Source organism: Alligator mississippiensis, chromosome 9, assembly GCF_030867095.1.
Source record: "Alligator mississippiensis isolate rAllMis1 chromosome 9, rAllMis1, whole genome shotgun sequence".
NCBI lineage: Eukaryota > Metazoa > Chordata > Crocodylia > Alligatoridae > Alligator > Alligator mississippiensis.
The window spans coordinates 114,737-134,843 of NC_081832.1; the positions used below are offsets into that span (position 1 = coordinate 114,737).

The 20,107-nt window shown below is 53.7% G+C and overlaps 1 long non-coding RNA gene across 2 annotated transcripts; it reads right to left on the reverse strand.

Annotated features, from left to right (window-relative positions):
* Positions 1-9,987: 9,987 nt before the first annotated feature.
* LOC132243408 (uncharacterized) lies at positions 9,988-18,519 on the reverse strand. 2 transcript variants are annotated; one of them, XR_009454981.1, is made up of 4 exons: positions 18,280-18,519; positions 13,584-17,388; positions 12,405-12,576; positions 9,988-11,655 (listed from the first exon to the last, which is right to left on the reverse strand). It is a non-coding gene; the product is annotated as an uncharacterized LOC132243408 (long non-coding RNA). The 2 variants fall into 2 exon arrangements; XR_009454980.1 differs by having other exon boundaries at positions 12,405-12,664.
* Positions 18,520-20,107: the final 1,588 nt, after the last annotated feature.

The following is a 20,107-nucleotide window of genomic DNA, read 5'->3' on the forward strand; positions in this document are numbered from 1 at the left end:
GGGCCATAGTCTTGTTTCTCAAAAGAATGAACATTACCAGGTTCTTTCTAACGTGCCTCAATGATTAAAAACTCCTCTATTGAAGGAGTCCCACTGCACACAGCTGAAGCTGTATGAAGGAACGTTACTGTCTTCTAAACTCCAAGTGATGCCAGTGCTGAGCGGCAACGGGCACAAATGTGGCACTGCATATGCTCGGATCAGCCAAGGACAGCTCAGTTAAAAACATACTGCTAGTAGCTAAAAGCAGAAAGAGTGAATACATTCCTCCCCCATTCATACTCTCAGAAGCAATATCTGGGAATTATTATCTCAAACAACTATCCTTAGGTGTCAAACAAGGCCCCTCAATGCAGAACCATGTTCTGTGACTAGTAAAGTGCCAAGGGTCTGTCGCAGCCCATGGCAAGAACCTCTTTTTTTGCTATGCTACTTTCCACAAGGTTACTCCTCCCTCCAGATACTCTGATCCCAGAAGCAGCTCCGTCTAAAAACACCAATCGGAGCTTGGCAGAAAAGTTTCAAGGGAGTAGGGATGTATAGTCCAATAATGACACCCACTGCTTAGGAGGCAAGTTCAGGAAAGAACAATGGTCCCAGACCATGACTCAGTTTCCCTGCTCTCTACTCAAAGGCAAGAGATCCTTACCTCAGAGAAATGGGCTGGAATACAGAATTTCAACCTGAACTTTATAAAACCCCCACAAAAAGGCAAACGTGGGATTGTGGAACTGGCCTCAAACCTGAAGGATGTATTGTGAGAGGCCCGGGCACCTGGCCGCCCCAGTTCTGACTACGTTTGTGTATTCTCTGCTGTAAGTAGCTGCTCTTGGCAACAGTGCCTGATTAGTAATGTCCCAATAATCTGGTGTTGGTGTACATTTTATGAAGGTACTTGCTTTGGTTCTCTTGTACTTCTCCAGAGACATTCTTGGTGTAACACATCCATCCCATGATAGCAGTGGTAGGCAAAATACAGCTCAGAGGCCAGATATGGCTCATGAAGGGACTCGGTTTGGCCTGCGGCGGGTCCCTCGGCCCTACCTGACCCAGACGGCATCCAGGCCATGGTGCATCCCTCCACCCCGTGGCTGCACAGCAGGGCTGCAGCTGAACTGCCTCTTTAGCTCCAACACAGCTCCAAGCACGTCTAACCCACTCGTACTCTGGGCTCAGTGAACAGGACCATCCACGGACAAGCCAGAAACAGCACGTACTGCTTCAGACTTGTCTGCCCATGGTGAGCAGCAGCACTAGCGGCGATGGCAAAGCAGAAGCTGCTGCTCAGCACAAGGGAACAGTGGCCCCACAAACTTCTCAGCTGCCAGGACCTTCTTGCTGCAGCTGCTCAAAGCCCACACCCAGACTGCCCTGAGGTTCCCTGCACTGCCATGGCCGCCCTGCTGGGCAGCCCAGAGGCAGCAGTGAGGAGCTGCAGGTCAACCCAGGTGGGGACTCCAGGCAGCTGCAGCAAAAAGGGCTTGGCCAGGGTGAGCAGTGTCCACGTTTCTCCCACGTTGGAGCAGCAGCTTCTGTCCTGCTGCTACCACTCCTCAGCATGGGCAGGTGGTTCAAAACGGGTGCAAGGAGGGCTGTGGTCAGGGGTGTGCACGCAGGTTCGGGCTGGTCCACCCTGGCCAGGGTGAGTCTGGAGTGGGCATGGGGCTAGCCAGGGTCCGGGCTGGGAATGTGGAGTATTGGCGGTGGCAGGGAGAAGAAATAGGGGGACGGACTTCTACCTATTCAGAGTGTGGGGGTGCTGACCAGCCCGCTGCAGCTCCCCAGAACTGCTTATGTGTCCTGCAGGCCCAAATACCTGTCCACCCCTGGGTTAAACCAAAGCCCAGCACAGACAGGAGACAATGGCAGCACAGGCAGCGGAGAAGGGAAAAGGGGAAATAAAACAGATAAATAGCTTAAAGCTGACACAAGCAAAGAGCAGGGGGTCAAGGAAGCATTCTCCCCCAGCTTCCCTACAGCTCTCAAAAAGAAGCTGGGAAATAGTGATGCAGCCCTGCTGCAGACTGGAAAGTGACAAGGAATTTCATGGGAAGCCTTGAGAGGAAGGATGAAACTAGGAGAGGCTAACAGAGGCTGTCAGGTAGGACAGTCACAGGGGCTGGTTGTTGAGCACATAAGGGTGGGTGGCTAACAAGGCCTGAAGCTTGCAAAGATCAGACCTCCACACCTCACCCGCACGCAGGAAAAGAGAATACAAAGTCTGTGGGGTCTGGGCCCTCAGGATCCAGCGAGCCAAGGGGCAGGTAATTGCTTTTGCAGGGTGCTACGAGCAGTTAGAGTGGAAACCCCCAGCCCGTGTGCTCAGCATGGCACGCGAGGCCATTTTGCTCGGCACGCCATGGCCAGCCCGGGCTCTGGGTGGCTGCTGGAGCCTCGGCTACTCCCAGCAGGGCTTGCAGCGTCCCAATTGCCCGCTGGAAGCAGTCCGAGCTCTGTGGCTGGCAGCAGTTACCCAGAGCCAGGGCCGGCTGCGGCCAAAAGGCTCCAAACAGCTGTGCCGGGCTCCAGAGCCCAGGCATGAGCTCTATACCGGCGCTTTCACCTGTGCATCAGAGCGGGCGGTGGGGGAGAGGCCTGAAACAGCACAACCCCAGTGTCTCCCCCGCTCCCAGCACAAAGCTGGTGACCGGGCTCTGGAGCTCAGCACAGCTGTTTGAAGCCAGCCCAGGCTTTGGGCAGCTGCATCAATCAGCAGGCAGGCTGCAAACAGTTGCGCCGGGCTCCAAAGCTTTGGCAATAGCTCCATCCTGGTGGCAACTACGTGTGTACCTCGGGGCAGACAGCGGGGCAGCGCAGCCTACCTCTGAGTTAGAGGAAAGAGCTGCAGTCACTGGAGGCATTACAGTTGGAGCAGGGCATGGGAAAGATGTGCGTCCAGGCAGAAGCCTAGGCAATCACTGGTGCGTTCTGTCCGCTGAGCATACCTGTCACTCGTTGTGCCTTACCTGTTTCCAAGGGACCGCTGCAGGCCCCGCACACCCGCCTGAGTGCCTGGAATGACCCTAACAAACACGACAGCTCCTGGGGGTGCTTCTGCCCCAAATCCCGCTTCTGTCACCCTGTGGCTTCTCGCCGACACGCCGGTTCCAAGGACGGGTGCACGAGGAGGAGCCTGTGATAAAGGGCAGACTCACGTTAGACAGTTTCACGCTAACCACATCGCAGCGGATAAGACGACCCCTGTGGACCGACCCAGCACATTTCCAGTAAGCGTTCTCAAATAACCACACAAAATGGCCAGTTTTCCACACAGAGACCGCCACGTGCCCTTAAAAAAGGTTTCCAAATCCCCACACCGTTTCCATAACATAACAAAGCCATATTTTCATTCAGTTACCCAATTGTCACACAGTTTCCACAGGTCCCACAACACAGTCCCACAAAAAAGTTCCCAAACGACTCGAAAATTACCACACAATTTTCTACACACGTAGTGACAATATGTCCACCCACATTTCCTCAACCCAAATCACCAGTTTTTCCATACAAAACCACCATATTTCCAAAAAACAAGGCACCACACACAATTACCAGTTTTCTTCCCCCAAAAAAGTCACATGCCCACACATTAGCAGAAACACGTCCCCAGGCCCCACCGCACTCCCCCAGCACCACCACGGTCTCCCGACCTTTCCCACCCCGCACTGCCCGGAAAGGGTCCAAGCTCCTCACGCGACCTGCCGGGATTGCCGCACCACGCACAGCCCGGGCCTGCCCGCGCAGTCACTGGCCGCATCCGGTACAGGGTACAACCCCGCCAGGGGGTAGGGCAGTAGCTGGGAGGACGGCGGGGATGCCCCTTCCCTGTTAGCGTGTCGCAGCTCTGCGGGGACACGTGCTCGCTGTTCAACCATTGCTGGGGGAGAGCCAGTGCGCGTGCGTAGCACGGAGAGGTCATGGCCACGCATGCCCAGTTCAGGACGTGGTGCATCACGCCTGTCTATCATTGGGCAACGCAAGTACGCATGCGCTTGTAGGAGTCTTGTAACCCATTACTACATAAAGGGAAAGGGAGAAAAGGGCGAAGGGAGTAGGGCATGGCAAGGCGTTCGGTGGCAGGAATTATTCCGGCCGGCCGGGATAGGGTAAGGGTAGGGAAAGAAAAAGGGAGAGAGAGGAGGGAAAGAAAAAGCATCGGGAATCAGGGAAAGGAAATGCGTCGGGAATCAGGGAAAGGGAAAGGTGAAAATGAAAAGTGGGGAAAACAGTAATACTGAAACAAGAGTGAATTGTGTATGCTATAAATAAAGAGGTGTGGAAAATGTGTTAAAGGCAAATAAAAAGAAGGAAAATACGAGACCACAGGGAAAGATGGTGTAAAATATGAGGATATATTATAAATGTTGAAAGTGTCCCAAGAACCTGTATGAGGAAAGAGCAAAATGTATTGTCATGGATTGAATTGATGATTATGTATAAGGAGGATCTGGTGATCCACTTGTGAAGAAATTGTGATGGAGAAAGAAGACGGGAAGTTCCCAAGATTGTGTCATGCATTATTGATTCATGTATGATATTGTTTATTGTGAGATATTGACATAAGGAGGCGGTGTGGAGAGAGAAAGAAATATTTTATATTTTCTTAATAAAAAAAACAAAGTCTTGAAACCCATTGCGCATGCGTTCTGGCAATGAGGGACCGTTCCCTCTCACCGAAATTACTAACCGGTTTCCATGGTTACACGGGTACTAACAATAGGACGATCGCCAAAACTAATTAAGGCTCGCTACAAATGAGCACTACAAATCCCGGCGCTCCTCCCAGCTCAGCCAATACACACAGGAAGTGAGGGGCAGGGACACCCCCTCCCCTCTCACTCCGGGACCGCAGCTCATCAACCCGGGATGTAGCGCCACTGTACGCTTCACCGGCAGTGGCGTTAAGGAATCATTGGACTAGCCCAGCGCGCATGCGCAGCACGGGGCGGGCTCTCAGTCGCGCGACGAGAATATCGATGACCAGCCATATATACGCATGCGGACTTGGGAAAAGCTGGGCCTTGGTGTTTCCCATAAACGGGCAAAACAAGTACGCATGCGCCGGGCTGTGATCAGCTGAATACCGAGTTTATCGATGTCACTGAAACTGGCGCATGCTCAATGGGAGCAGGCGAGAGGTATGGATGGCCGATGTTCCGAATTGGGGCTTGCATCCTGACGCTCAGTAGGCTGTGCCAGACCAGGAGTTATGCACGCGTTCCCATAGTTACAGGGACAGTGATGGCGTGAGTAATGCCGAAACCGTCAGGGCCCAACGTCTAAGTATGTGTGCGGCCTGCAAATGAGCCCAACAATTCCTACTATGATAAATACTCCTGGCGGTGTACCCCACTCTGCGTCTCTCCCAGCTGGGAATCACAGCCACGCAGGCCGTGAAGCCAGTGTTGGGGAAAGCGGCCCTGACGATAACAACAGCTAGAGATAACGCAGTGCGCCTGAACTTCACCAGCCAGGCTTTCAGTCGTGCGGCGAAAACATCGATGAGCGGCCAGGAATACGCATGCGCACTCTGGAAGACCTGGTGCATAGGGTTTGCCCCTCGCGGGGGAAGGCAACTACGCATGCGGATGAACTAACACCTGAATCCGCTGAACTCCTAATTAATTGATGGTACTGCAAGTAGCGCATGCGTCCTGGGCGGAAGGAAGATGATGTCAATCGCCGATATCCTAGATTGGCACATGCGTCGTGAGACTCGGGGGACGGTATCAAAGCGGGAGTCACGCACGCGTTCCCATGGCTACAGAGGGAGTGCCGGCATGACGAGCGCCGAAACTCTCAAGGCGCCAATCTCAACGTGCATGCGGGCTGGGAATGAGCCCTACAGTTCTGTCCGGGGGACATACTCGTAGAAAAGGACAGGGGCACTCGCTCCCATCTTATTCCGGGCCCGCAGCTGCAGCTACCGAGGTCGCAGCGGCGGTACCTGGGAAAGGGGCCGCGGCATTAAACTAGCGCTTGTTGAGACCCAGTGCGCACGCGCTGTACAAGGCACACTCCCGCTCAGGCCCCGATCTGCCGAGCGGTCACGAAAGCGGATGCGTATTTCAAAAGATGCGGTGCAGTGCGTTTGCCCTTGAATGGGCAAAGCAAATACGCATGCGCGCGGTCTTGAGCGGCTAAACGGAATTTAATGAAACGGGTGAATCGCGCGTGCACGCTGGCCACAGGCAAAATACATCAAACGCTGATCTTGTAGATTGGGGGCATAGCTGCTCACGTGTAGTGTGAATAAGGGCCACAATCCGGAATGGGTGGGAAGCAATACTTCGGGGAGGGGGCACGGCGTTCCCCCGGTACTCCAGTTCCGCAACCTCAGCCAGGCTGAGGCGCGAAGATGCCGAGTGGGGAAACATGTGGCTTTAACCCATCGCTGGGGGACAACCATTGCACACCCGCAGTAAAGGATTGGCGCCCAATGGAAATACTGTCATCCTCAAGGCGTACCCATTGCTACGCATGCGCACTTGGGAAGAGACGGTGCACAGTATTTGCCCTTCAACGGGCAATGGAAGCACGCATGCGCTAGGTCGGGTCAGCTCCCTCCACCAGTTAGGTACCTAATTCATCCATTATACCGCTTAAGTGATCACGCGCTGTACTTCCGGTAAATGCATCGACCCCTTATTATATAGATTGGGGAAGCCGTACGCCCATTCGTTCTGGGAATCAAGGGCCGCTAGCAAGTGCCAATACACGGAGAAAGAAGCAGGGACATCCCCTCCCCTGTCCCTCCGGGCACGCACCCGGAGGCACGTTGTTAAACTCTGGGGAGACGCAGTGCGCATGCCGAGCAGAACACTACCGCCCAGTCCAATGACCAAAAGCAGCCAAAAGCACGCATGCGCACTTGTGTACGGGCGACTACCACGTTGTCCCATCTATTGGCAAAAGAATTCGGCACGTCCCGGCCTGACAGGCTGATCAGCTGAAAACCGAATTTATCGATAATGCCGGTTAATACGCATGCGCGGTGGTGGCAGTGAAAGCACCTCGATCACCGGTATTGTCGATCGCACATGTGTTTTGGGAATCAGAGGGCGGTGCCCAGAAAGGGAGTCATTGATGGGTTTCCATGGTTACAGCGGTGATGACATGACAAGAACCGAAACGATCAAGGTGCCAATCCCGCTGCGCATGCGCAGTAAGACTGATCGATGGCATCCAATACTCGCAGAAAGAGGAAGGGGCAGAAATGCGCCCCCTCACCCCTCTCTGTCAATTGGGCCCGGAGTCGCAGCCACACGGATCGTAAAGTCTATGTGCAGGAATTCGACCGGCGTGTTGAAGCCATTTTTCCGGGAGCCCCAGCGCAAACGCCACTCCAAAGGTTGTTCGCAATCGTAGGACGAAAACATAGAAGACCCAGCATGCATGTGTGCGTAGGCAGACCGCCCTCTCACCCCGGGCTCGCACCCGCAGCCACCGGAGCGCGCTGCGCGGTCAAACAGCCGCGTCGTTAAACCGTCACTGGGGAGACACAGTGTGCATGCGCGGCGCGCAGCTGCCTCCCGGTCCGGCCTACGCATGCGCACTTGGTAATAGGCGGCTCACCCTTGCCAATCAACGGGCAAAGCAAGTGCGCATGTGCCTGGCTGTTAGAGGCTGAGCAAGAAGAAGTGCGCACGCGTGTCGCTTGGAGGCCAAACACATCAATTACCGGTGTTGTGGATTGACGCATGCGTACTGGAAACCGGAGGAGCGCTGACTAGTGTCGACCTCATTGACCGGTGCCCACGGCTACTGAGCCATCTAGGGATGGCCTCCGAAATTATCGAGGTCCGAGTCCCAACGCGCATGCGTACTGGGAGCAAACGCAATAGGTTCGCCCCGTCCGGCCATTAATCGAGGGAGGAGACAAGGACGCTCCCTTCCTTAACACTCTGGGCGCGTAACAGTCGCTGCGCGGAGCCGGTGTCCAGGACAGTGGCTGGGTCACTCAAGCAAAGCGGGGGGGGGGTATGAAACCACTGCGCTTGCGGAGTAGAGGTGTCGGATGAGGAAAACGTGGATGAGCTACCATTTCCCCGCATGCGCACTTGGGTACGTGTGGGCACCGCATTTGCCCATCAATTGGCAAGGCAAGTTCGCATCCTCATCATTGACAGGCAGATCAGCTGAAGGCCGAATTTATCGATACTAGGTTAGCGCGCTTGCGCAGGGCCCGCAGTGGCCCCTCAAAAGTCGCCGGCCCTGTGGCCTGGACCCTGCGCCTTGCGGAGCAGGCGCCTCCGCTCCCGCGGACGGACGTCGCGGCTCCGCGGCTTTAAAAGCGCCTTGAACAGGAGACGTTGGTCGTGGCAGGCCCCCGGGTGTCCCGCTCCGGCCGTTCCCAACCCCGTGCTCGACTGCTGCTCCCGCCCCCCATCCACGGTTTGGCGGGCGGAAGTCTAGCCCGGGGGCGGGGCTCTCGCGGCGCGCGGGGGCACTGGCGTTTCCGGAGCTGCCCCTTCGTCCTCCTGCGGGTCTCCGTCGTGGAAAACTTTGGCTGCAGATTGGACAGTTGCTCGTTTCCACTTCTCTGAGCCCCTCGCGCGTCAGACGCGTGTCCAACCGATTCTCAGACTTCGTATCCATCAAGGGAAATTGTCCTCAGTGGCCACTGGAAGGCTTCACACGTCTCATGTTATCAAACCTCTGTTGGAATCAGTGCGCAGACCATGACAGATGTTTGATCCAAAACTACCTGTGAAAGGTCTTGCTCTGGGGACGGGGGGGGGGGGGAGGGAAGAAGGGTGGAAGGAGGGTGAGTTTCCTTTCTGTTACAAAAAATCCTTTTCCAATCGCTCAGCTGAAGTTCTCTTTTTCAGTTTCATCCCATTGCTCTTCTGCCTGTCATGATACTCCCAAGCAAGTTATGACCTCGGGACGACTCAGGGCAGGGGTTGTCAACCTGTACTTAGGAAGCCCCCAGGAGGCACGTGGCAGTGCAATGGAGAAGCTGAGCGTGCTTCCAGGTTCGCCAGCAACACTTCAGATTTTGCCACCGCAGCATCTTGTTTTGCTGTGGTGGACCCCCATTCCTCCTCCATCTGCCAGTGAGGAACCCCTAATTTCCCCCCCCCCCCCCACACACACACACACATGTCCACCGGCTGGGGGACTCGCTGCTTCTGGGCTGGCCTCTGGGGGTACCCCAACCACAAAAGGTTGAAAGCCCCGGCCTTAGGGTCTATTGCTCAATACTTAGCAACCCCAGAACACAGGACATCCCTTTGCCAACAGGCAGCCCCCACTGCCAATCAGCAATGAGGAGTGCCAACCTTAGCCAACCAGCAGCTAGGGGTGGAGTCACCATAGCTGGCTAGGGGCTAGGACCCTGCTCCTACTGGCTGTGCACTGCCCTAACCCCTGGGCACAGCCCACAGAATTGTGAGGGCAAATCATTAACATGTAAAATTGCCACCAGCTAACTGAAAAACAGGACTTTTGCCATCCATTCCTCATTCAGAAGCCAAGAGAAGACAAAGGGTTTAAAACAGGATAGTCCAGAATAAAACAGGACCAATGCCCACCCTAAATACACTACTCTATAAATACCCCACTCCCAACTAGGTCTGGAACTGGAAGCACTACCACTTACAGTTTTGAAACCAGCACAGTTTTCCTAGTTGCTCTGGATAACTGCTTTTCTGGCACAGGGTAGTACCTGCGGAGGTAACATGTAATTAACCTCCTATGTTCATTTCCCCTGCGAACATCTTGGCTTTATGCCCACTTTATCAAGATGGGAGACTCCTCTCTAGCTTGCTCCTGTGGCCATACGGCAGAAGGCAAGCGAAACTTGGAGGCATCTGAACCCCAAGCCTCTGAGCTTGGTGCTGCACGTAGGATGCCTGCCAAATGATTTGAAAACATCTGAAACCCTAGGTGGGGGTGGAGGATGTTTGCTGGTACTAGGGTCACATATGGTTTTTGAATGACTCACAGATTTGGAACTGATTTGGCCTGGGGGACAAAAAAAAAAAATCAATAAATATATATATTTTTTTAAAATCTGCACTTGCATTTCCAGGCAGCACGAGGCTGACTTCATTGCGACTCTAGAGCTCAAAAACAAAAAAACCCAACATGCCATTTGTAGACTATTGCCTCTCCCCATCAGTAAGTATTTCACCTACACAGACATGTTTTGTTTGGTTAGGCAAACTACATTACTATCTTGCATCACACAATTAGTAGTTTCACCAGTTCCCAAAAGCTGTGTAGCAAGGTCTCCCTCAACTGACCCATTGCTTTTAGCAGTTATGATACTGGACACTTGGTAAAATAAGTCTTAAAACTGACTTCATATTTGCCTTGTATTTGACACTGCACCTTGCTTGCTCCTTTTATTTGCGCACCTACTTGGAGAACATGCCAGTCCAAGTCCCATTCCTGCAATTTGTGCTGCTAACACAGGTTGGCTGTTTGTGCGCTAAAAAGTGACTGCTTTGACATATCTTCCAGAAGTAATCACAACCATCTTGCCTAAAGCACATCACCTTGTAGATTAGCAAAACAGATAAGGAATGAAGTTACCATCACCCACTGCACAAGCGGACACTTACTCAGCCACAAGACATGACCATCACGCTATACTCAGGTCTGTAAGGCTGACTGGCTCATGTTCCAAGCAACACTGGTCCTCACCTTTGTGGTCCTTTAAGCCCCTGGTCTCAAGGGCTCCAGTAGAGCCAGTTTCAGACTCAACATCTTCCAGAGATGTCCGATCTTTCAGAGATGTCCGATTGTGTTGTTTCATCTAGCTCCTGATTGGACCTCTGTCCTGAGAAGGATGCTTCCAGCAACTGGGATGCCTCAGCTGAGTTCTGCATCTGCTCGTAAGTGCTAGAAACCACAGAGTCCCCATGCACTGTTGCCTCCATAGATGCAGCATAGCCGAGAGAAAGTGCCATTTCATCCTGAGCAATTGGCACATGAAGCTTCAGGTGCATATGGAATTCAGTTTCAATTCTGGCCCTGAACTCCCAACTAATTGCCGTCGTGCCCTGCTTAACAGAATATGTTCTAGCCAAGGGCTGAGAAGCAACTCACGAATACAGAATTTGTAAAGCCCTCTTATGGATATGCAAGATCGGCGACAACTAACTTAGAGTTGACAACAAGGTTAACTACTCCATCCTCACCATCTTCCTCCCCACCCCGTACCTCCCCTCCCCCGGTATTTTTAAGTATTGTTTGAAGCAAAGGATGGTAAGCAGAGAGACACTTAGCCATGTTAGGTTCAAATCAAGTAATTTAGCACCCTATAGACTAACCAGACAGAGACAACATATACGTGCACACACAGAATTAGATAAAGTGAGTTTCAGCCCATGAAAGCCTTGTGCTCTGTGTGCGTGTATTTACACACACGTACAGTTTGGTTTGTCTATAAGGTGCAAATCTACCCTGCCTTCTACAAAGGACCATGTTAATCAAGTGAGCTTCTCCAACAGTGGATACAAAACAGCCAAGAGAATGAGTTATATTTTGCCACCAGAGATGGACCTTCTTGCTACTAAGGAAGGTCTCAGGTATCAAAGGACATGCACATGCTGCTGGGTGAGGTGTTGCTGGGACAGCTGCTCTCTGAAAGCACCTCTGTCTTCTCCATCACCACAACTTTGGACAGAGATCTTGAAGGTGAATCTAGACCCAAGAAAGAAAGGCACAAAGTCAGCAGTAGGAGGGACAGGACCTGCCTAAGGTTGCCTGCCTCTGAGGCACAAACTTTGCCCATTACAGGGAAGACTATGGCACTGGGTCCATCAAAGCCTTTCTACCCAGCAGTGCGTAAAAATGGGAAACCTTCTAGGTCTCCTTCAAACATGGAGCAAGTCATGTAGCATCCCAGACACTGGTCACAGTGCACACTGGTCTCCTACCCAGTCCTGTGCAACACCTGGAACTGAAGCTAGGGAATGCTACCAAGCCAAGTTGGAAAGCATTTGGTTCTACTCAGCACATGACAGTACTTAGTGCACAATGCTGACATGAGGAACACCACAGTTCAGCATCAGACTTACTTTAGAGATGAGGCAATGGAAGCAGAGAGACAAACTGATTTCCCCAGAGTCATACAGGAAGCCAGTAGCAGCGCAAAAATTGTCAGAAGCAGAGGCCCTGGGTGCCAAGTGTACTTTCCCAGTCACAGCATGATGCCAACAACAGAACAGCAGCATCGCCCAGTGCCAATAATCCCATTCTCACACCACAGGCTCCAGGCACCACTCTCATTATCTACATGAGGAGCACATTTGCAGGGACTGCTGCATTTGACAGCTACAGAAGCTAACCACATGCTATAGGACTAAGCCTGGTGAAATTAAGAGCTGCTTTATTCTCTCACTACAGATACCAGCAACATGTCTAAGAGTCACATACTAATCAGACCTTACCCAGCTTGCAGTCCACTTTGGGCCTGGACTGAATGATGGTGATAGTGGTCACAACAGTACCATCAGGCATGATGGTACAGTCTATCTCAATCTTCTTGGTGGAAGTGATGCTGGTGCAGAGCGATGCAGTATGCTGGGTACTCAAGGATGCAGGGGACTGTTGGTAGAAAAACTTCGAGAAGAGGATACAAAGGAGTCATGCTGAGCCACCGTCTGACCACCACCCAGGTACAAAGGCATTGGCTGGGATGCACAGGCCCCTCATAAGTCACAACAAAAGAAAATCCTACTGAGGTCTTCAGAGGTTTGGGCTAGACATGGTGCAGTAATGAAGATGCATACTACATGACGTTTTATTGCCCATCCCCAGGAGTGGCATGATTTTCTTCCTCAGCCTTAGTCACAGAAGGAGCTTCTGCTAAGTCTGAACTTTCTACATCTACCCAGAGTGAGCAGACGGGTCCTAGACCCAAGTGCTGTATGCGACACCTACCCAGTGAGTCCATCAGGCCAGGAAGACAGAGGTCTCCAGTCACAAAGACCAGGCAGCCAGCACAGATCATTGTTCCTCCTTTAGTTACCATACTTACCCAAATCCAAGGTAACTTTGATTTTAACCCACCCCCAACTAATTAGATTCAACACATGGAAAATTTATAATGTTGTTATAATTTACCATGTATAGAATCTAATTATTGGAGGGTTGTCTCCCCATACCTGCCCCCTGCCTCCCACCCTTCCCCATTCCCATGGTGTGCCTGTGCCCCTACCACCTGCCCTCCCCACCTCATACTGCCTGAGCCCCTCATCCCCCCTGCTGTCTGCCCCACATTGTTTAGCCTCAATTTAGGACTCTAGACCACAACGCGGTGGGAAACAGTGGAGGGCAGCAGCTGCAGTAGCAGCTGCAGCCCAGGCCTTGACCCTGACATAGATTTGGAGCTAGGGTTGCCAATGCCTCCACTGTCAGGCCAGAGCAGGGCCAGAGCTGCATCTAAGCATACACAGCAGTGGCAGCAGCTGTGACACAACACGCGGGTGATCAATAGCAGAAAAGCTTTAATAACAATACCACAAGCAAGCTTATAAAACCAAATGACAAAAAGACTCCTTCCCAAAATAAAATGAGCTACTCCACAAAGTCCTAGTACATATTTAGCAGCAATAGTGTTCTCTCACCAATGCCGGTGAAGGATGCTGGTCCCATCTTGCAACTTTGACCAAGCAGGATCCATTGATGGTTAAGCTGGGTGCGATGTAGCACTGCTCTCTCTCTCTTGGCTTCTCCTGGAGCGCACACTTTCCTTGCAAATTCTGTTCTTATACTATTGAATTGTACAACTTCAAAGCATTTTTCCATGATAGTTGGCCAATTAGAGTCCAAACAAACAGGGAGGAAAAGGTGTTTATCATCACACCATAACCATTAATTGCCCGACTCCTGTTCTTGCATTGTCTACGTGTAAACCTTGTGCATCTCTACAGACCCTGTAATTGTAGGTCAATTTACAGCTGATGGGCCTGAGCAGTCAGACTGGATACTTAGAGGTGTCACTAAACCTGTCTTGGGGTATTTCAATATCAATCGGGCACATTTGCAGTAGCTTGTACAAGTGATGGTTTGTTTTTCAAACCCCAGACAATCAATGAATGGTTCCGACTTTTTAACACCCTATACCTTAGGATGTTTGGTGAGGGAAGTGTTTGTCATGTACAGGACATCTGTTCTGTATTTTTTTTACAAGTTTCTCTTACGATGTATATTTAGCCTTCTATTCCCTTGAGGGCTATGCACACATGTTCCAGCTCATCCGCTCTGGCCAGGGAAAGTCCAGAGCAGGTGCAGAGTGGGCTGGGGTTGGGGCTCAGGCTGCGCACTGCTGGCAGTAGGGGGAGGAACCACAGGGCACACGGGATCTGGGCTATTCAGGGTGGGCAGCACTGACCAGCCAACTGCACCTCCCCAGAACCACCACAGTGGCCCACAGGCCCAAATAGTTGCCAGCCCCTGGCTTACATCAACGTCCAGCATATATAGAAGACACAGGGAGCACAGACAGAGGAGGGAAAGGTGGAACTGAAACAGATAGACACCTTAAAACTCATATAAGCAAAGAGCAGAGGACAAGGAAGCATTCTCTACGCTCCCTTGCAACTCCCTAAAGGAAGCTGGGAAACAGTGGTGCAGGCCTGCTGCAGACTGGGACAGGACATGGGATTTCATGTAATTATGTAAAATGTCTATCTTTGATTACTTAGTATGGTAAATATTTCTTTTGCAATTAACTCGTGTTTATCTGCAAGAAGAGACATTCTCTGTTTGGGACAGGTGTCTCCCCCCGATTTAGTTTTGTCTCTGTTGTTTTTTCGTGATTTACCTCATTTTCCAAGGACACGTGGGTTTTTCCTGGTGGTTAATCAGTTTCTAGCTACGTTCCAAACTTCATAGAAATGAATAACCTCTTGTCCCTGAGGAAGGTCATTTGGTCCAATTGGAACTTTCTGGTACCAACAACGAGCAGGCTGATTAACAGGATGTTCCTGGCAATCACTGCTGGGGACTCTCTTGATTTCTACAACTAAAAGAGTGCTTTGAAGATGCGGGACTAAGGGTATAACACAGCCAGTGAAACAGCTAACAGCGCACTTCAATAGTGAGAAATCTGTGACACCAACTGCTGCCGTGCCCAGCTTATGTGAGAAGCTGAAGAGAAACAGACCGCCTCATAGACGCCTGTCTGGTGAGAAATCATCACCTTATAACTAATTCCTGGACTCTGCTTTGGTTCGGGCTCACTTGACCTGGAATACTTGTAGTAAATAAAGCCTTTCTATCACTCATTCAGTGAGGTGTCATGCCAATCCCTAGGCTAGTCCAGAATCCTAGGTTTCTATTTGCTAAAATACCCCCCACAACACTACCGAAACACCCGCTCCCTGCAGGTCCATTCAGCGCCGGGTCCTTCCCACCCATACCGCCACCGTGCTGGCCACAGCTGCACTATGCAGCCTCGCTACACTGGCCACCCCAGGAGAGCGGTGACTGTTCATTCATGGGGTGAGTAGAAGGGCCGGGGGCAGGTGGCACGGAGAAGCACCAGCTCCAAGGCTCGAGGAGGGAGTGGCCAGGTTATGGCACCGCGCACAGAACCCCCACCTGCCCTGCACGCCACTCCATGCCCCGCCCCGCATGTGCCCATGGGAGATCCCACCCGCAGCACCGCTGCCTCTGCTGGGCAAGCGCCGGCCTGGCAACCACGAGGGCCATGCACAGTGCCCTCATTTTGCTCCACCCCGGCCCCCTCAGGGACCACCCAAACACACAGACTCAGAGCTGCTGCGCATGCCCAGATTGAAAAACAGTGCTGGAGCCAGGCTGCTGTTGGAGCGCTCCCACTGTCCACAGCAGGCAGAGGGCTGACACCGGGACCCTGCCTCACAGCAGTGCCCAGGGAGCGTGTGTGCAGCCCACACCACGTAACGCTGTGGGCACCCACCTCACACACGCTGCTCTAATGACCAGAGATCCTGGTTTTCCCTGATAAAAAATTGCTTATTCTCCAATAAATAAACCTCCCTGCTAATTCTCTCATAAACCCCCCAAAATCCATGATTAAAGTGAAAGGCCCCTCACTCCCCCGCACACCCTCCTCACCTCCCCAGCTCTGCCAGAGGGAGCACCCCATTGCCAGGGCTACACGGCCCAGGCCCACAGCTCCCTGCCCCCGGCAGGAGGCAGCAGCTCCTTCAGTGGAGCAAAGCCCAGCACCCGCCACCCACTGCCTGCCTGCTGTGGGCTCAGCTTGTGGGGCGCCAGCTCCCTGCTGCTGTGCGTCCTTCCAAGGGACGGAGGTACCCATGCCCCCAGATCTGTGCATAGAGGGCAGCAGGCTGCCTGCTGCGGGCTCCCAATCTGCTGCCCTTCCCCAGGGCCTCTGCAGCCCAGCAGATGTCCCTGGCATTCCCTGCAGAAATGGGTCATGTACAGGTGGTCTCACTTTTCGGTGGGAAGAGGAAAACCCAGTTCCCTGCTGCCCTTTGTCTCTTGGCTGCAATGCTCAGCGTTAGTCACAGGTTGGCAGCACTGAAAGGCCTTTCCCTCCCTTCCCTGCCTTTACCTCCAGGCTCCATGCCCCGCTGGAAGGGCCTGAAGCCGGGAGGACACAGGGCCAGTTTTGGTACTTGCCCTCGTCTCCTGGCCCGGGGGAAGAAGTGATGCATCAGAGAGGAGTCCTAGGGCAACCCAGGTGCGGACTCAAGGCAGCTGCAGCAAGAATGGTGCAGCCACAGGGGAAGCAGAGGGGCCGGGCAGTTGCAGCATAGACAAGAAGAGGGAAAAGGGAAACGAAAACAGATAAACAGCTTATAGCTGACAGAAGCAAAGAGCAGGGAGCAAAGAAGCATTCTCCCCCCTCCCCTACAACTCTCTAAAGGGACCTGGGGAACAGTGGTGCAGGCCTGCTGCAGACTGGGACAGGACAAGGGATCTCATGGAAGCCTTCTGAGGAAGCATGAGACTAGGAGAGGCTGACAAAGGCTAACAAGTGCCAAAGTTTGCACAGACCAAAGTGCTCAACACCTGGTCCAGGCACAGACAGGGAGAATACAAAATCTGTGGGGTCTGGGCCCCCAGCATCCTGCGAACCAACGTGCAGGTCATTGTTTTTGGAAGGTGCTACCAGCAGTTAGAGGCAAGAGCTGCCGTCACTGGAGGTGTTACTGTAGGAGTAGGACACATGGATGATGTGCATCCAGGCAGAAGCTGAGTGTCCAGTGAGCGTGTCAAAGCAGAATCACACTCACCCGTCACCCGTGGCGCCTTGGCTTTTTGCAAGGGAGCGCTGCAGGCCCCGCACACCCGTCTGATTGCCTGAAGTGACCCTTGCAGAAATGACAGCTCCTGGGAGCCCTTCTGCCCCAATTCTTTCTGGCTGCAGCTCCTCGCTGAGGCACCAGCTCCAAGGGCGGGGGCACGAGGAGCAGCCTGCAAGAAAGGGCAGACCTGTGTTAGACACTTTCACGCAAGTGAAAACGCACACACCGTTTATCGCACCGCAGCGGATAAGATGTGCTGCGCTGGGTCCGTGAAGGTCACTTCCATTCAGAGTTCTCACGTCACAACACAAAAGGGCTGGTTTACCACACAAAAACCACCACGTGCCCTCAAAACAGGTTTCCAAATCCCCACACCGTTTCCCTCACACAACATAACCGTGTTTCAATACTTATTACCTAACCACCACACAATTTTCCATCGGCCCCACAACACACCAATCACACACAAAAATTCCCAAGTGACCCTAAAATACCCACCCCGTTTTCTTTATACAAAATCACCATATTTCCATACACATTTTCACAAACAGTTCTCAAATCATGAGCTTTCTACACACAGTCAATATTTTTCAAAGAGTCCTTTATCACCACACAGAATAATCCGTTTTCAAACAAACAAAGGAACAACCCCCCTAATCCCGCACATTTCCACAGTAAAGTTCCCAATCCCCAAGGAACTGTCCTGCTGTCCCACATTTCCACAAACGTTTCCGTACAAACGCCCCCACATCACCACACAAAATAGCGGGTTTCCCACGAGCCCACGCACGTGCCCGCCCGGCCCCACGCCCGGCTCGCCGGCCCGGCCCGGCCCGGCCCGGCCCGGCCCCGCCCCGGTGCAGACGACGCCCCACAACACCCCACCCCCGGCACCCCACACCCGGACCGCCCGCGCCCTTCGCCGTGGGCCGAGGCCGGGCTGGGCCGGGCGCCCCGGGGGGCGGGGCGGGGCGGGGCGGGGCGGGAGCGGCGACACGGCGCAGGCGCGGGGCGAGCGGTGGCGGGAGCGGCCGGGCGGCGGCACCGCGCACAAACCCACCCGCAGCGCTGCTGCCTCCGCCGTCTCAGACACGAGGGTCACGCCAGGCGCCTCGGCCTGCTCCGCCCCGGGCCCCGCCCGCGCGCCTCGCTCACACGTGGCCGTAACCAGCGCCGCGCCGGGCGCTCCCGCCGTGGGGAGCGCGATTTCCCGCACGTGATCGCCACAACAGCCGGTCGCAGCTCTCGCGGACCGTCCATTGTCCGGGCAGCGCGGACCCGTCAGGCGCACGCGGACAGCTGAGCGGGGCAGCGGAGTCGGACCAATCGGCGCACAGAAGCCCTCACACCACCAATTCCCGGTAGCCAATCAGAATGCGAATAAAGAGGTCAGGCTCCTGGTCCCGCCTCCCCGGAACAGGCCAATCAGAGCGGAGATGGGCGGAGTAGTCGTGACCCCGCCCAAGAGGCGACTCCACCCAATCGCCTCACGCCTCATGTTGGCCAATAGGAACACGAACCTCCAATCCCGGCTTTGCTGCGCTCCCCGGCCCTGAATCCACGTCCATGAATCGTGCGTCCGCCGCGGGCACTGCCCGACTTACGTCCCGCACGAGGGGGGCCTTTGTTCTTCTCTCCACCTTAATCTCCCCCCCTGCCTGAGCAACAGGTGCGCGGCCGGAGCCGGGTTTTTTTTTCTCTCTGCCCTTATGTCTTGGCTGCAAAGCCCCGGTTCAAAAGCAAGCGAGCAGCATAGAGCAGGTTTTTCTTTTTTCTGGCTTGAAATCCCGGCTGCTCCGGGAGAATACATGCATATCTATATCACCATCCCCATCTATAGAGACAGAGTGAGAGATAGTAACAGGATCACATACGAACGTATCCTGATTGGACACATCTCTGTACAGTTTCAGGTTTTTCAAAGTACGCACGCAATAAATGACACCGTCAGGTGAATCCCTTGTTACACCAAAGATCCCAAACTCTGTCATAGAATTGAACTGATGTCTTGTGGTGCTTCCTGAACAACAAGAGGCTTTTCATATCCATTTCTCTTTAAAAAATAGAAAAGTGGTGCTTTGCCAAGTGCTCTCTACGGTGGTTTCAGCATCAGCCTAGAAGCAAACAGTCTTTCTTGGGGGCCTACGTGCACCCCCTTAGACCACCTCTCAGCCAATCAAGAAGACAGGGAGGCTACGCAGGCAGGAGTAGGAGAGAAACGGGGCACTGGGACAGACACAGCTTCAAGCTTCAACTCCAGCCTCAGAAGACAGCCTGACACACCCCGCAAGGTGGGGAAAGCAGTTTCCCGCACGACCCGCCGTGATCGTCAGGACAGCCTGCCGCAGCGCTCCAGGACCTTCCGGCTGCCCGGGCCGGCTGCGGGACGTAAGCTCCGAGCACAGCTGAGGCGTGAGCTGAAAGACGAACAGGAAAATAGGGCCGCTAAGCATCCAAGTCAGACCAATCAGCACTCAGAAGAGTGCAGCCCCACCCACCATGCCCCGGTAGCCAATCAGAATGCGAAAAAGGAGGGTGTTCTTCTGGACCCACCTCCGCCAGCAGAGGCCAATCAGAGCAAAGAGAGGCGGAGCGACCCTGATCCCGCCCAAGTGACTGCTCCACCCAATCGCCTCATGTCTTAATATGACCAATGGAAACGCGAGAGTCCGATCCCGGGCCTGCCGCGCTCCTCGGGCTGGGATCAATGTCCCGGGAATCGTGTGTCCGCCCGAGCAGGGCGAGCCCCGCCTGGCCCCGGCTGCGGGCACTGCTCCGGGAACGCCCCGAGCGAGCGACGCCTTTTTTCTTCTCTCCCTGCCTTTATCTCTCGCCCGCCTGAGCTACAGGTGCGCGGCCGGGGCCGCTTTTCGTGCTCGCGCTGCTCT